This window comes from Camelus ferus, chromosome 17, assembly GCF_009834535.1.
Source record: "Camelus ferus isolate YT-003-E chromosome 17, BCGSAC_Cfer_1.0, whole genome shotgun sequence".
In the NCBI taxonomy this organism is placed as follows: Eukaryota; Metazoa; Chordata; class Mammalia; order Artiodactyla; family Camelidae; genus Camelus; species Camelus ferus.
The window spans coordinates 21,684,674-21,701,643 of record NC_045712.1 but is presented as its reverse complement, the minus strand read 5'-3'; the positions used below and the strand labels follow the sequence as shown (position 1 = coordinate 21,701,643).

Sequence of the window (16,970 nt, the reverse complement as noted above, 5' to 3'; positions counted from 1 at the left end):
CCCACACATCTAATAGTTTTCTTTTTTGTGTGTAATTTTTCAACCAGGAATGCCTCAATCTTCCTTCATTTCTTCTTCCCATCCACACTTTCTCAGTGCAAATGCTAAGGGTTCTTTGTAGTTCAACAGGTGTAGGTGTGGCCTCCACCAGCGGCTTTTTCTGGACCCCTCCTATGCCATCCACCCTCATGTCCTGTTGGTTCTAAAACACACCCCAAATCCATGCCCCTCTTTCTGTCACTCCCCCCAATCAGGGACTCCTTTCTGTCTTTCCTGGATGACTTCAGTCTCTCTTCTGCTGAGCACCTGTTTTTACCCACCCTCTCCAGCACCACTGACTCAGAAGTCAGAGGAGGTTTTCACATGCATCACTCAGATGGTCTGGCTTCCCTTAGCATTTAGGGTAAAACTCAAACTCTGGGCCATAGCCCCAGCACCCTTCTAGATCTGGCTTCACCTCTGTGACCTGCAGGAGTTGTGTGGCTGCCTGTGTTCTAGGTACACTCAGGTTTTTTTGGCTGTTCCTCAGAAACCCCAAGCTCCTTTCTGCTCCAAATCCTTGTGCCTACTCTTCCTTCTACCTGGAATCTTGTCCTTGATACACCTTTGACCAAAGGAGCCACACCCCTCCTACATCACTCAGCAAGAATCCCTTATTTTAGTTTCCTCGGTTCACTTATCACTCTTGGGAAAGGTCTATGTGTTCAGCCTCTCCCCCACTGTCCCTTGTGAACTCCTGAGACTTTGCTGCTGCACCGAGGGGGTAGCCAGTAAATATTTATTTAGTGATTGTGATGATATTTGAAGGATGCCAATGATTAAACATCTGGGTACCAATTTCCTACAATAAATGAGAAGTTCAGATGCCACAGGTTCATTCATCAGACATTGATTGAGTCCTTGTTACTTCGGGTGCAGAAATGGAAGTCCATGTGATTGGTCAAGCCCTCCTTTCTTTCCACCTCTGCCTCTACCCTCCTTCTGGCCTGTAAGCACTTATCAGATGTTCTTCGAGTTGGGCAGTGTGCTAGCTGATGGAGACATAGAAGCAGGGAGGAGCTCACTGCACAAAGCAAGAGTTCCTGTCAGTGAGAGGGGACGAGAAGAGCTATGTGCTCACAGGAAAAGGACCTGCTTTTCTCCAGGAGGGGTGCCCTGAGACACTGGAGGGCTTCCCAGAGGAAATGGCACGCACACCAGCTGCATCCACAGTGCACTCTGGGGGACATTTCTTCCCACTCAGTGGGGGCCCCACACACGCACCAGGATACCTATCTTCAGGCTGGACCAGGCAGGACTTCTCTCTCTGGTCTCAGAACTATGCATTCTGCTGCCCTACCCTGTCAAGGTGTAGGGATGGGGGCCTAGCATCACTTACAATCCTTTCTGTGGCTCCCAAAGGCTGGAATCCCATATCAGTCTCCCAGCCTGCCCTCTGCTCAGGCTGCTATGAAGTGAACAAGGCTGGCCAGAAGGTGGCGCGCAGGCACCACTGTGTGCCTTGTCCCCACCCGGAGGGCGTCCATGCCTAGCGCACATTCTCAGAACGCCGCCCGGGCGACTCTGCTTATGCCTGGTCTGAATACATCCCGTTTAGTTTAAAAGAAAGAATTAAAGGATGCTTAGTAAGTGTATCTGCTCAGAGATGTGTGTTTTCTGAGAGAAAATAAACAAGACTGTGTGACCCCCACGTAGCAGGCCTGTTCTTTTTGAAATACATCATTTGGCAAAAGAGAAAACAGAGCCTTGCATGCTTTCCTCTTGATGAAATTGTTGAGGGCAACAGTTGGAACTGCCTGGGTCTGGATACTTGAGCAGAAGCATGACAGCCCTGAGCAGGGAATGCTTCACCTCGTGAGTTGGGGGTTAAGCAGGTTAGAGGGGTGCCTGGCTTTCTGAACTGCAAACCTCAAGAACTCAACAGCCTCTTGGTCTCCAAGTTCTGTGGCTGAGTGTGTGCACGGACACATAGGGCATAGATCATAGATGGGGTTTAGCGAAGAGGGTACTGACAGTAATGATGCAACTCCCATTACTCAAGGTGTCAGGAACCAGGCTCCATGCCTACCGCCTTTGTGTGTTTTGCCTCATTAAGTCCTCACGGCATCTTGTGTGTTAGTGCTTATTTCAGAGAGATTAACTAAAGCCTAAGCCAAGGACTGTGTCAGTCAGAAAGCAAATTTGGCTCAGTCTTTAGAGGAAGAAAAAGACAACTATGGACAGTGTCATTTTTCATAAAATTAAACCTATTCAATTGAACAAACTTCCTTAATTCTGAAGTGGTGTTATACAGTTCTTTTATAAAATGAGAATTGGGCTGGAGGACCTCCCTTGGCACCTGCAGACAGTTTTCCCCTTTGCCTCTGCCCTCTGCCCCAGTACCCCACCTGCATGGCACTCAGCAGTGGCTCCTTTGCTCTTGGCTGCAGATGGAGTTTAGCTAGTGGAGGACACACATCCAGAAGAAATGGAGGTGAGTGGGGTTCAAGTGCATATTCAGCCCAGTGTCTGGGACTGGCTACACCCAACCTAAGGTGACATTAGCCTCTCGCTCACTGTGGGCTCTTGTGACTGCTCCTTCCTCTGTCCCTTCATGTGAAGTGGAAGAGAAGGTCCCCACTGCTTCTGGCTTCAGGATACTGCACCATTTCTTGTAGTTTCCTACACCCTACCCCACTGTTAACAATAGCCTCTTTATTAAACCTTTCATAATTAGCCAGCTTGACTATGCCATGTGCTTCCTGCTGGGGCCCTGACTGATACAAAGGTAAGAATAGATGGAAAGTTTGTTTTTCTTAAGTCCTTCCTGCCAAGAAAGAAAGGAGAAAGAAGAAAGGAAAGAAGGAAAAACAGAAGGAAAGAGGAAAAAATGGAAAGGAAAGAAAGAGAGGGAGGAAGGAAAGAAGAAAGTAAGGGAAGAAGTAAATAAAGAGGGAAAAGAAAAGGGAAGAGCAAAAGGCCCCTATCAGGTCCTTTATTTATTTATTCATTCATATTAACTAACTAATTAATTAATTAGTATCTCCTTGTAGTGGTAGTAGAGAACGTCCATACATGCTTCTAGTACATTCTCCGTTTAGCTCCACTGATTAAGAATTGGTGTCTGTTGCTTCCTACCAAAGTAGCCTGGCTGATACAGCCATGGAATCCCCAAGTCTAGGAGCCACTGCTAGGTGTGGCTCTGAGCCTCTCTCTCAGGGAGCTTGGTCTATACACCCTCCCTCTTTCCCACTTCCACCCCCAAAACTTGCCTCTCCACCTCACCCCTTCATCCTACCTGGTTTCTTGAACAGGTCTTTGAATTTGGGCTCCATAGTACATTATGGAAATCTCTTGACACATCTGTCCCCTCACTGCACTGCAAGCAACCTGAAGACACTAAGCAGATAGTGTTTTGTTCACCCTTGTGTATCCAGGGCCTGGTAAGATACCTAGCAGAAGTGGAATAACAAAGAAACAGGAGAGAAGACTCACATATAGGAAACTGATTACACAATGATACAGAATATTATTAAGCAGCAGGGTGGAAATACTGACCAAAAGGAGAATTTATAAAAGGACCTGGTTTCTAGCTGTGGAAGGGGTGGTTGGAGAAGTCTACAAGGAGCTGGTTTGCAGCCTGTAAGCTTCAGGTCCGAGTTTGCAATCCAGTCCAGCACAACTGGGAGACACCTAGATGTGTAACTTGCTCACTCTTGTGCTGCTGGAGCCCACCTTCCCTCCCACTGTTCCTTTCCACATCTGGCATGTATTTATTGAACATTTCTCCTGTGATAGACACTCTTAGATGCTGGGGATCAAGCGATAAAATAAGACAGACATAATTCCCCCTACATTTGGTCATGGAAAAGATATGTTTTTTTAAGCTCATAAGTAAGCAAATAAATAAAAATTATTACACATTTTGGATATGCTCTCCAAAGGAAACAAGGATCCGAGAAAACAAAAAAGTAGGGAGTGGCACCTCCCTTAGTTGGATGGTCAAGGAACACCCTCCTTAGGGATGACATTTAAACTGAGCTCTGTAGCGCTGAGTGGAGAAAAGAAATTGCTGTCCCAAAATAGTGGAGACTGGTTCAGGCTGAGGGGACAGTGTATGCAAAGACCCTGAGGCATGAGAAGGTTTAGTATTTGGTGTCTAGAACCTGTGGGTGCATTTAGGACAGACTTCCAAAGGACAAGGGAAAGTGACTTGAGGGTTCATTGATAAACTCCTATTTGGGCGCATGCTTAGCGATGTATTGTTGTGGATGCCTTGCCCATGTCCCCTCCTCAGCCCTCATCTTTGCACACATTAGCCTGGCTTATGGGTGCCAGAACCCTGGCAAAGACTTTCTCTGGTTCCTGGAGTCCACTCCTCTCGGGCATGCAGCAGGCCAGATGTGCCAGGGAATTAGCATTCCCCCCACAAAGACTGGTGATCACTCCCACCTCCCAAGTGGGCTTTCAGGAGGTACCTGCTCCACACTCTGGCCCCCGGGCCCCTGCAGTGAGCCTCAGCTCCTATTGCCCACAGTGCTTGATGATGCAGCTTGGGCTGACTGCCTGCCTGTCTCTGTCTCTGAGTCACTTTGCCATGTCCCTAAAGGGATTTTCTGGGAACCCATCCCAAGTAAAAACCTTGCCCATGAAACCTAGTCTTGGGGTCTGCTTCAGAGGGAACTCAAGCCGAGACACCAGTAGACCAATAAGTCTCTGCAAAAATTGATTTGCTCTAGGCTAGATCTTCAAATACAGTTCTGTGTGCGTACAGACCTTTGCCTTAACACTATGGCGTCAGACACATTTCCCATTCTCTTTCAGGGCGCTGCACGTGTCTTCACCTCACATCAGCCTGCTTACACTGAGAAGTACCAGGGAGTGTTAGATTTATGCTGTTAATAATTGAGAAGGCACTTTAAGGAAATTTGGTTTAGTGATAGGATTCTCTGATGCTTTATTGTTTGGCAAAAGGATTTGGTGAGGACAAAGCTTTTCTTTTCACTGGACACACTCTGACCTTTGTTTTACTAGATTAATTTCATATCTAGAGTGCCCCATCTTGGATGATGAATTAGCAATAAAAGGCTCATCAAAATGTAATTACAGGCAATGTGTTGAATAATGATCTCTTAAAAATTCCTATAGATTTGTCTGCACCTCCTTCCCCTTGTGGGGGAAATGAGCCTCAGCTGCTAGCTACTAGCCCAGGCTCAGGAATGCAAAGCCTAGCCATATCGTGAGGCTGAGATGGGAGAGCTGGCTTCTATCATTGCCCAGTGTCATCTAATTGATCAATTGCTTTTCTCCATGTGATGCACATCTTTATATAATTTAAAGGACCATCTCAACGGGGATAGGAATACACAGGAAATAGAAGCTCTAGACAGAGTAAAACCCTCACCTCCTTCATCTGCAGCAGCCTATTGTGGGAAGAGAGTTATTAATTAAAATGTTAACTGCCCAGACAATAGCAGGCAGACCGGCATGGAGAAAGCTTTCATAGCTGTAAATTTCAGGAAAGTTTGTTCTTCCTTAAACTAGGAAAACAGAGCCATCTGCAACTTAAGAGGAGACCAGACAGGCTGTTAGGGTGAGGCTAGGCTTCCCCAAGGAGGAGCCTGGCTTGTTTCTCTCCAGAGAGTTGGACTGGGAGAACCCTAGCCTTATCCTCAGCATATTGAGGAGCCCTGTGAAATCTACAGCTGGGCTGACAGCAGAGTATGCAAATGGTTCAATCGTGTAAATGACCTCACTCATTTGAATAACTGAAGAATTCAGTCATTTGAATGCCAGTGATGATTCCTCTGCAAGTTTACATTTTAGAAAAGAGTGCATCTGAATCCCCATGAGAGCATTAAATTGCTATCTAATTAGCAGTCCCAAATTATATATATTTAAAAGATAATTAAAGGTTTGAAGGCTGTTGGAATAACTGGTTATACATTTAAATGAATCACTAGAAATTTGTTAGTAATGTGTGGAGTTTTCTTTTATTTTTTGCTTCCCTCTTTGAAGTTCAATAGACCCAACCTCGAGGGGTTAAGTCTGGTAGCGGTAAGATAAAGGCAGATGTTTTTAATTATTGCAACTCAAACCTCCAAATAATTATAAGCAGCTGTCATTTTTACATAATCCTAAATGATAAGATGCAAAGAATGCAAATAAAAAGGTTGAGACCATGGGCTTTTGGGCACTATCATTTAATCCTCACCACACCCCTGAAGTGACCGTTGCCCTTCACTGAGGAGGTGCCCAAACCATTATGTTCTTCACTCAACTTTCATAATCATGGGAGGCCACGTGTATTTCTGAACATATCTCCCATGTTCCATTTCCACATTCTTCGTGGGTGTTTTCAGGGCAAAGGGAAACATGAATGCGTTTGGGATACTGAGGCCAGAAAGCAGTTTGGCTAAGCCAGGCAGGGCTTTTGCTGGAAATTCTTCTCGGTCTCACTTGCCCTTTCTTCTTGGGACAAGGCCCAGTGACCCCCCAGTAGCTGGCATTTCTTTGGCTTGTGGTTGGGGATTTCATTGGATTGAGCACTTTCGTGCCCCAGCTGGCCAGGGTCAGAAATCCCAAATGACAGGCTGGCCTGCCAGCCTCACTCCAGGGAGTCCTGGGTTCAAGTCTGAAATCTGATGCTTTGTGTATCTGTCACTCCCTGGAAAGACAGAGACCACCTGAGGAGCAAGTCAAGAGACATTTATCATTGTCACGGTGGCTTCTTTTTGGACCCATGACTGCAAAACCAAAGTCCAACAGATAAAGGCACACAGTTCACTCCAGGAAGAGCAAGGCCAGACTCTGCAGGAGACAAATCTAGAACATCATCTAAAAGGAACACACACGCACGCATGCACGCACGCACGCACACACGCACACACGCACATTCTCTCTCTCTCTCTTACTCCAAATTAAACCAAATTAAATCACAAGCCCAAGCTCCCCTCTGCTAAGGAATGCTCAAGGCAGACTTAGACAGAGCCAAAGATCTTGCTTGACAGAAACATGCCCAAGCAGAAAGGAGTGCCCAGCAAGCTAAACTTAATTTCTTGGGGATGAGAATGACAAAAAAGCAGAAAGAGGAGAAAAAAATCTAATGGAGGCTGTATCTGGAACATTCAAAGCTGCTTCTCCTCTGCTCCCCAACCCCCGACCCCACCAAAAAAATCCTCCCCTGGAGTTTCTAAGTTTCTAGCTACACTTCAGGAAGAGGGTTTGGGAGTGACTGGGACGAGTAAAGGCATTTCTCTGACTTCCGGTACTGCAGCAGATTTGAGGGTACTATGGTTTGGATTCCCTTAAATGATGCCTATTTGGTCCAAGCTCAAATATAAGTATAAATAGTACATTTGTATAAATTTCATAGAAAGATGCCTTTGAAAATTAATAATTTGAAACTCAGCTCTGCTCAATGTAGAATTCCAGGGAGCTGGTCACCTTGCCATCTTCCCCTCGCTGTGGCCTCAAAGCACACATCTCAGGCAGGCACCAGGCAGCAACCTCAGGTCCACCTATAGGAGTTTCACCGGTACACTTATCTCCGTGGAGCAGAACGGTCTCTGAGGCCAGATGTCCAGGGTCAGCCTCAGCTCTGCCACTATCAGCTGTGTGACCTTGGACAAGTTATCCAACCTCCCTGGACTCGGTTTCTTCCACTGAAAAATGAGGACAGAAGTAGTGTCTACTGGGGTGAGGGGGGTTTGTTATGAGGATTAAGTGAATTCATGTTCACAAAGTGCCTAAAACAGGCCAGGCACATGGTCAGTGTTACACATGTGCTTCTTAGGTCAATACCCACTCTGATTTGTTCATTTACTCTGTTTACTTATTTATCAAATATTGATGAAGAGCCTACTCTTTGCCAAGCACTCTCCTAGGCACTGCAGGTTCAATGCTGAACAAGAAATAGACTCTGCTTGGGACCTGGTGGAATAGACAGGCAAGGAAGCAACTAATTTTGCAGTATATGGTGTGATGGTCATGGAGACAGAGGTACCACGGAAGGCTGAAGAGGATACAGGAAGGACCTGAACTGACCCTGGGGCAGGCCAGTGTGAACTTCCCAGAGGAGGCTTTGTTTAGGCTGAGTCCTGAGGGGCCACTTGACTCTGAGATGGGGTGAAGAGTGTTGGGAGCAGATGGTGTGGTGTGTGCAAAGCTCTGAAAGCAAGAATAATAATGACCCTTTTAGCAGCTGGCACACTCTAGCTGGGGAGTACAGGGTGAGAGGCAGGAACTGGTGAGAGAGAGGTCAGAACAGAAAGCAGAGGCAGGGCGATGGGGACTTGTGGCATTCTGGAATGCTGGACATCATCCTGCAGGTCATGAGAAGTAGTAATCCTTTCAGACTGAGCGAGGACATGATCTGATTTGGGTTGCAGAAGAATCCCCCCAGAAGGACTCAGGGAAAAGGATTGGAGGGTGGAGTCTAGGCAGGGGAGTTTCGGAGACATGCGCCCTTGTCATGGGAGAAGTCTCATGGTGGCTGACACTAAGTTGATGGCAAGAGGGATGGAGAGATGCAGTTTAATTTTAGGACGCACTTAGTAGAAGTAATGAATGTGGTAGTTCGGTGAGCCTGGCCTCTTGGCCTGGCCCACTGGCTTCTTTCTCTATTACACTCATCTGTTCCAGCTTTTGCCCACATCTCCATGATCACAGGCAAATATAAGACTGAGGACCCAGCCAGCCTTGCAGAAGACCTTTGGTTTTCCTGTAAGTCATAAACAACATCAGAAATCTCTTGGACTTATTCAGACCAGCATGCATCCAGAAACACTTTTTAAAACATATGTCAGTATAACTGAGGATCACATACAAAAAAATCAAAACTAAACATTTTGCCCAGTCACCAATCCAGTAGGCCGGGTGGATCAATGATGGATGAGACTGTTGGTTTTGGTGGTCAGATCATGGCTAGGGCAGATAGCAGGTGGGTTGAAAAGACGACCACATGCATGTTTATCCTGCAAAGCCCTGTGTCCTCTGGGACTGCAGAATAAGGGCCACCCTGAGTGAGAAGGAAGAGAGACTAGCTGGAAGGATCAGAGAAGCTTTCATGAAAGAGGTGGCCACAAAGATGGATCACTCCATGTCTTCTTCTCCTAACAACTGTCTTTAAAAATTTTAGCAGAAAAAAAGCAAAACAAAATAAAGCTATCATGCCAAGCAGCTCCCTAAATAAAATTACACACATGTGTGCACGCACATGCTCACACACGTACATGTGATGAAGGCTTAGCAGCGTGACATAGGGTGATACCTTTATAGGCATAAGGCATAAACCTAAGTCGAGGGTTATGGCAGCTGACTTAGAAGGAATGATTCATTTGCCTCTTTTCTGCATCCCTTTATTTACTTCACTTGCAAAATTGTTGCCAGCTTCCTGTCCTTCATGCCATTAAGCATGAAGACCTTGAGGTAGAGAGATTTCTCTGTTCCAACTGCCATCCCTCCAATGAGGGATGAGACTGGATTCCTTTTCCCAGTGACTGAGCTGGGCAAAGGCGTTCGGAATGCTACTGAGGGCAGGGGAAAGACCAACACCACAGAGAACTCTCCCTACAGTGAACAGTTAGCTGAAGCATCATTTGGAGACTGATACATCACTGTGTTGCAGTGCTGGTTGATACCAATTTGTGATTTTACTTGAGTGAATAAGGACACTCAGTGTCTTTCTTATTTCAAAACTGGAATCAATTTGTGGTGCCTAATTGTATCCCATGTTCAGAGTGGTCTGACAGGTTCCACATATCCAGGAGTCTTTTGATATATAATTAACTTCTCAAAGGAATAATGTCAAAGTTCTGTAAATGCAAAAAAAAAAAAGAAGTTGCTTGTCAAAAGTTACAGACATACTCTCAAATTACTATAGGTCCTCTTTTTACTCTAGATATTATCTCCTAATGACTCAATAGTCTCTGAAAACTTTATATGAAATTGGCTTTGGAAGATGGCACATTTCTATGCTCAAGAGTTCAATGCAACTCTTTTTGAAACTTTGGAATTCATTCTGAAGGCTGTCTTGCATTGAACCTTTGCCCAGGAAGTTTTAGAGAGGATCTGTCTCAAAAGTGTTGTAACCTACCAAGGTAGCTGTCTCCCAGGCACCCACAAGCATCTTTATGTTGTGTGTAGCCTCCATGTTCGCTCTTCTTTCTTCTCTGTGGAGAGGCAGTCCTTTCTTAGCATCACTCCTTCACCTGAGCCAAGAGGTCTGGACATGCCTCTCTCTTGTTGCATCAGAATCCTGTCCCCTGTCCCTTTGCTGGCACAAAAGCTTCCTCCTGCCCCAACCTCCTGCCCCTTCTTCCTTCCTCAGCATGATGTTCATTTTTGTGACTAGCTTGCTATTACAAGACAGACTGGCTTTTTGAGAAGGAGAATTTAAATCCAACCACTGTGTAGTAAGCCACATTTGACCTGCAAAAACAGTGGTGGGGCTAGGGGCTGGCCCCCCCCACACACACACACACAGCGCGTGTGACTCACTCTCAGCAACTCAGAGGACACTGATTAAGATAAAGGTCATTCAGGTTTTCAAAGCGGCCTGTTAATTGTTGTTTTTAAAAAAAAAATACCAGAGCTGTTATAGTTTTACAGCGATCAAAAGGATTTTGTAATCATGCTAGGAGAGCACGGAGAACTTTTCATCTTTGAGACATTTAAAAACATTAATTAATAAGAGCACAGTACCTTTTAGAAAAAGGAAAAAGCCTGTTGTCTCGACATGCCCTTGTTGCCTCTCTCCCACCATCTGGCTGCCTTGACACACACCCTTGTGTCCCTGTTTCCCTCCTGTGTATCTGTATTCCCTCCTATTCATCTTCCCGTGAATGAGAAGGACTTCATCTCTGAGTACAGACTCGTCAGAATTTCTCTCCTGCGTGATGCCTGTGACATCCAGCCATGTATCTTCTCTGAGTTGCTGTGGGGTCACACAACCAAAGAGGCCAGCACGCTTTTGATCGGAATCCTAGCTACAGTGATACCGTCAGATACTACCAGGCTTCTCTGAGGCCTTGAGTTGGATATTAGTTATTGGGCATTGTGTAAATATGACACAGTGTGTTAGACATGTGGCATGATCCTTAGCTTACTGCGCTCGCTCGGCATGTTGCAGTGGTCCTTAACCTAAAACTGATTCTTGCATCCCTGGACATCAAGGTTGGTTTCAAGGCAGTCCCAATGAGTCGGCTGTTAACAGACATGGATGGCTGGTAGGATTTGGCTTCCAAAGTGGTTCTGTAACCACGAACATGCCTGCTACATGCTGTCCTATTAGCAGTTGCTCTGTCAGTGAAGAGGGACCACCTAAGGACTGTTAGCCATGTCACCGAGTAACTGACATCCCTGGACTCTGCATTTTCCCATCTGTGAAGCGTTACTCCTCTCTTGGAGTTGTGAGAATTACAGGAGATATGTATAGCGCTTAGCACTGTGCCTGGAAAAGGAAACATACCCTCTTCACAAAGAATGATGGGGAGCGCAGGGGAAGCTGGCCAGCAGAAAAAAACTTTTTTCTTTTTTTTCTTTTTCTCCCTGAAAGCAGTCATTTGTAAAGCAGAACAGATTGGTTGCTACATTTTAGAAATTCCTTGTTGGAGAAACAATGAACTTAGAAAACTGAAACAGTAACCACTTCAAAATACTTGCCCTTTGGGAAAGATAACACAATGTTGGGTGACGATCCCTGCGTTGTGGTAGTTAGGGCAATATTTTTTCATTATTTTTCAAATTTTCTACAATGAGCAGTTGTTACATGTATAATCCGAGGGAAAAAAACTTTAAAAACTGCAAACACTTAAACCAGGAGAACAGTGGCTGATATAGACCACTGGGACTCCCTTTCCCAAGGGCCACCTCCTCTAAGGCTGGACATGCTGTGACAGAGACCTTGATTTGCAAATTCTAGGGGAAGAGACCATTAGTCTGCCATAGGCCCACCCAGTCACCTAACCTTGGGACCACGTTCTCGTTTGAGACGCTTCCCTTTGACTTTGAGAAGAATGGGCCACCAAGCTAGGTTGAACTGCCTCTTTAAAGGACTAGAAATATTAATAATCAGCCATACTGTTAAGAATCATTTTAGCCCGTGAACGTGGAATCCAGGGATGAGCATGGTGAGGTAGTGCTACCGTATCCCATCAGTCAGGGACATCAGCACTTAATAGTCTGGCTGAGTGGGCGTGTTGTCAAGCCGTGTTTGCCAGGACATGTCCTGTGCTCAGCTATATATGTGCCCATTTGCTTCTCATGGCAGCCCTGTGAGCTGAATGCTGTTCTCTTCACCCAACAGAGGAGCAACGCAGGCTCAGAGAAGTGCACACTCGCCCTGGGCACACAGCCCATAGATGCAGACCTGATTCCAGCCAGTCTCCCTCTGGGGTCCAGGCTTCTCCCCTGCTCACCCAACTGGCCTGATTGACTCCTGGTGAATCCAGATCTACAATTGTAGGGTGGGAGATGATCCTTCTCAGACAGCTTCCCCATGCTTTCTGAAGGCTCACCTTGGCCTGGTTCAAGGCCTGATAAATATTCGATGTCTGACAATATTTTTGCATATGTGGGTGGACAAATGAATGAAGGAGTGAAGGAATGAAGTACCCAGTGTTTCATTAGATTCTCCTCTTTTGCAAGTAGAGGAGAGACAATATGCCTTCTTTCCTTCTCCTGAAATGGCTGCTTCAGCCTCTGAGACAAGAGGAGACTCAAGGCCTTGGAGGAGGTAGTGAGGTGTTCCTCCAGCTGAGGACCTCTAGAGAGAAACATCTGCCCAGACCCCCTCTCCAGATGGCACTAGCTTTGGGCAAGGCCTCTTCCTCTCCAGTTGTGGGCTTTCCACCCCCATCTCCTTCCTTTCTGCTGGCAGCATGGAGCAGCACGTACCCTTTATCAATTATTAGCACACATAATATTTATTTCACAGAGGCTGCATGAATGTGTGTAGCTGATTTTCTTTAGTCCTTCCCAAAAGAACACAGAAAAAGCCAAGGCATTTTTGTTTTGCTCAAACCCACATGAATGTGGCCATCACCTTAGCCCATCCCATTCTGCCTCCACAGTCAGCCCGCAGGTAACGCAAAGAGGCACTCACATCCAGACAATTGAACGCTGCCGGGAAGGTTCTGGCACTTATGGCAGACCCCCCGATTGTTCCACTGGCTCCTCAGATGGATACCCTTCTTGCCCCGTCCTCCTAGGCCACAGGCTGGTTTGTATGTTCACCACATCTGGCCTTTATTTGAAACTCCACCTCAAAGTATTTCATAGCACAGAATATCTTTCCTTATTAAATTCTCCCCCACATATTTTTTTCATAAAACAGGCACCAAAAACTACAAACCTACCCGTGGCTCTCAAAGTATCTGTTTATAAACCTTTGGAAACCGTTTGCAATTCGTTAATCACATTTTCAAAGGAAGTTACAGTTTATAGATACACTAACAAATGCCATATCCGATGCCTCAGCCCCAGTAACGAGATCCTCACGAAGGGGAAGAGGGAGTGGGGCTGGTGGACCTGGGATTCGTCCCAGGCCAAATCCCATGGGAGAGGGGAGATCTGGCCTGGGAGTCAGAGGTCTGAGAGGTTAGTTCTTTTTCTGTCACTCTCTGATGCTGGGCCACACATATGTCCTGTTGGGGGAAAGCAGGTACAGGTATGGGGGGCAAACAGGTGCTGAAACACAGTAGACTATCTTGATTAGCAGTGAAGTGTTTGGCAAATCACATGTTCCTAAATAATCATTAAAGTATCAGAGTTTGTGAACACTTCGCTTAATATGTACTTTAAAAGTGGTTCATTTAAAAAGAAAAAAATAGACACTAAATATATACAAGTCAGAACTCTGATGACTACTTAAGCTTGAAACCCAAGCCAGCTTTAAAAAAAAATTCTTTAAAAAGGGAAAAGAGGTAATGTGGAGACAACGTGTTGGTACATGAAACACCCAACGATATAAAGATTTCAGGCACAGCTTGATCCAGGCATGCACACCATGCTTTCAGGACTCTCTGTATGTCTTTTCTCTGCCTTCTCTGCATTGGCTTCATTCTTAGGAAGGCTCTCTCCAAGTAGTGGCAGAGATGGCCATGAGGAGCTCAAGTTTACATCCTGCTGCCTTAGTGCTGCTAGTAGATGCAGAGCTCCTTTTTCTGGATAAATCCAGGAAAGCATCCCTAATTGAGTCTCATTTGGGTTGACATGAGTTTTATCCCCAGTCCTGAACCAACCACTGTGTCTTTACATGCTCAGGTCACTGGTCTCCCTCTGAGCTAGGAAGGTCTTGCCTTCACTAGAACTATATTCACTGAATTTGGGGTCCAAATGCTTCCCTGTAGGAAAACCAAGGTGATTACCCTGGAAAATGTGGGGAACGGGTGGTAGTGGTCCACAGCCCACGTGTCTTTATAATGGATGTCTAATCTCTAGCCGTCTAATAGATTTTCTTAATGAGAGAAAAGATAAAGTGGATTTAGGGTCATCATGCTGGAGTTTAGTCATTGTGCTTGAACAGTTTTCTGGTCCCACTGACTTTTCCTTTTCACACTCAAAGTAGTCACTCTGCTACACTACTATTTATATTTTAAGGAGCTCACCCATTGATAAAGACCCAAATGGAAAGTATTTCATACCTATTTCACTGATTAAGCAGACATTGTGTGGGGCATTCCTGAATAGAGTTCCAGAGGGTGTATCCCAGCCCTGTCTGTCCCTTTCAGTGCAATTAAATTACAGAGACTTACTGGAATATGGTAGTTACATACCAGTAGCTGGGAAATCTTGCTTCCCCTCGCTCTCTAATTTCTGCCAGTTTCTTGAATACCAGTAGTGTAATGTACTAAATTTCTTGAGTGGTTATTTTAAAAAATGAAGGAAGACATCTCAGAATGGTCAAAAGTCAAGGGATCTCTGTGGATTCCACTTTTGCCCAGTGTTATCTAAAAGGACTTGGGTTCTTTAGCACAGTATGAATTTTTCTGCTAGGAGAGTCTTGAGTCTCAACTTGATGTTTAATGTTCAAGAATCTTACACACCAGGAGGAGGCATGTGAATGTGACTGTCTGACATCACCATCTTCAGCAAACATCTTCTGCCTTCCTATGGTTTGCACGACAGTGATCAGCCAAATTATCGAATGTGTCTCCTTCATTTCAAAGAAATGACATATTAGCCAATTGCTTATAATGAGACTGTGTCTTCACCAAGAAGGTTGTGACTTTCAGGACTCACACTAGCTGCATACATATTAAGGGTTTATTCCGTTCTGGGCCAGGAATGTGCTTGCTATTTTATATATAGTATCTCATTAATCCTCTCAGCCTACCTTTGCTATGGAGGTACTTTTGTTTTTCTCATTTTGCAACTGAGAAAAAGGAAGTTTGAAGCAGCTGGTTGCCTTGCTCAGTGTCACATGCTCAATGAGTGGCAGAACCACTGTGCTCTCCTCTTTCTAACAAAGACAGGGGGACACTTTCTCTGAGGATGAAGGTATATATTTGGTGCTCTGGACCTTGGGGGTCTTTTTGAATTTCTTTAGCAGCAGCTGAAATAACATGAGGTTTAGCCATGAAACTTCGGTCAGGGACCGGGGTAGGTGGGGGTATATCCTCCTCCATACTGGCTATGCGATGTGATCGTATTTAACTTGCTATTTAATTTGCTATTTAACTTGCTACAGCCCATTTTCCCATAGACATGATGGGCAGTTATTTGACTGTAGACAAGCAGAATTAAGGGTGATAAACTGTAAGCAAGTCCTTGGGAAAGAATGAAGCATTATTTAATTGACTTTGCTTCTGTCCTTAGGACCTTGTACTTGCCAGGTGTCCAATAAATGAATGTTGAAAAAGTGAATAAAGGAGGATTTTGAAGTGACCAATGGAAGAACTTCCTCCAAAAGATAGTATAGACCTAGCATTAGGCTACCCAAGAAACCATGAAAGTTTTACCTCTAACAGTCAGAAGCTGGGGTGCCTAGTGGTTCCCAGGAATGGTTCTTACCAGAATGGGACTTGGGGGCCATTTGCACAGGTAACAGAGGTTCCAGAATGTCCAACCGTAGCTCCTCAGGGGGACAACTGTGCTTCTTTAGCATCATGTACCCCTGCCCCATCACACTTCCTCACCTTACGAAGCGGGTGACAACCCTGCTGACCTCCATTCTCCTCCCCCTCAGTCCCAGCCTGACACTTGAGGGCCAAAGCTTCTACGCACAATGAACTTTCCATAACAGGATCCAACTGCAAATCTGCTATCGTTTATAGCAGCTTCTGAGGGAACCACTTCCCTTCCTCTTCATCTGGAGTGGATCTGATGTCATAAAACTGACCGTGAACGTCTGTTAATTGGAAACCTGAGAGAAGAGAGACGAAGGGCGGTGGACCAGGGTGGTCGGAGCCCATTGCCTCGTAGAGGCGAGGCAGCCTTCCTGGCTGAGGGTGGGCCCCCTCCACCAATGTCTCAGGGTTCCTGAAATGCAGCCCAGGGGAAGTCAAGAGGGCAGGGAAACCACTGGGACCTGTTTGGCCCCACAGCAAGGTGACATCTACCCTGTCTGGCTTGTCTCCCCTAGATTCCACTGGGAGCCAGTTTGGGTCAACACAGCAGCAGTGATTTTTCTCCTTTATACTGTGTGCCTTCAGCACCTGCCTCCATATGTAACCTGTGTCCAAAATGGTAACTTGTGGTTTGGGGGGTCTTAAAACACCTAGAGTGATGCTGCGTTTCACTTAGAATCCTACCAATTAAATCAAAACATGACTAATTTATAAACAAAAGCAAAAAAGAAAAAGAACTATACATACATATATATTTTTTCCAATATACCCTCAGCCTATGAACTGGCAAAGGGATTGCTTATCCTGAGCCTGCAGCAGAGGGCAGACTTTCCTACATTATAAACACCCCGACAGCCAGCATTAAAGGCCCAGGACACGGAGAGTCCAGACACAAGACTGTCCAGTTGGTAAAATGGTAGG

General features: G+C 45.5%; 1 protein-coding gene across 1 annotated transcript in view; it reads left to right on the top strand.

Moving 5' to 3' along the window:
• The window catches only part of CACNA2D3 (calcium voltage-gated channel auxiliary subunit alpha2delta 3), a 776,419-nt gene that overhangs the window by 589,413 nt on the left and 170,036 nt on the right, over positions 1-16,970 (top strand). The gene's annotated exons all lie outside the window — the stretch shown is intronic.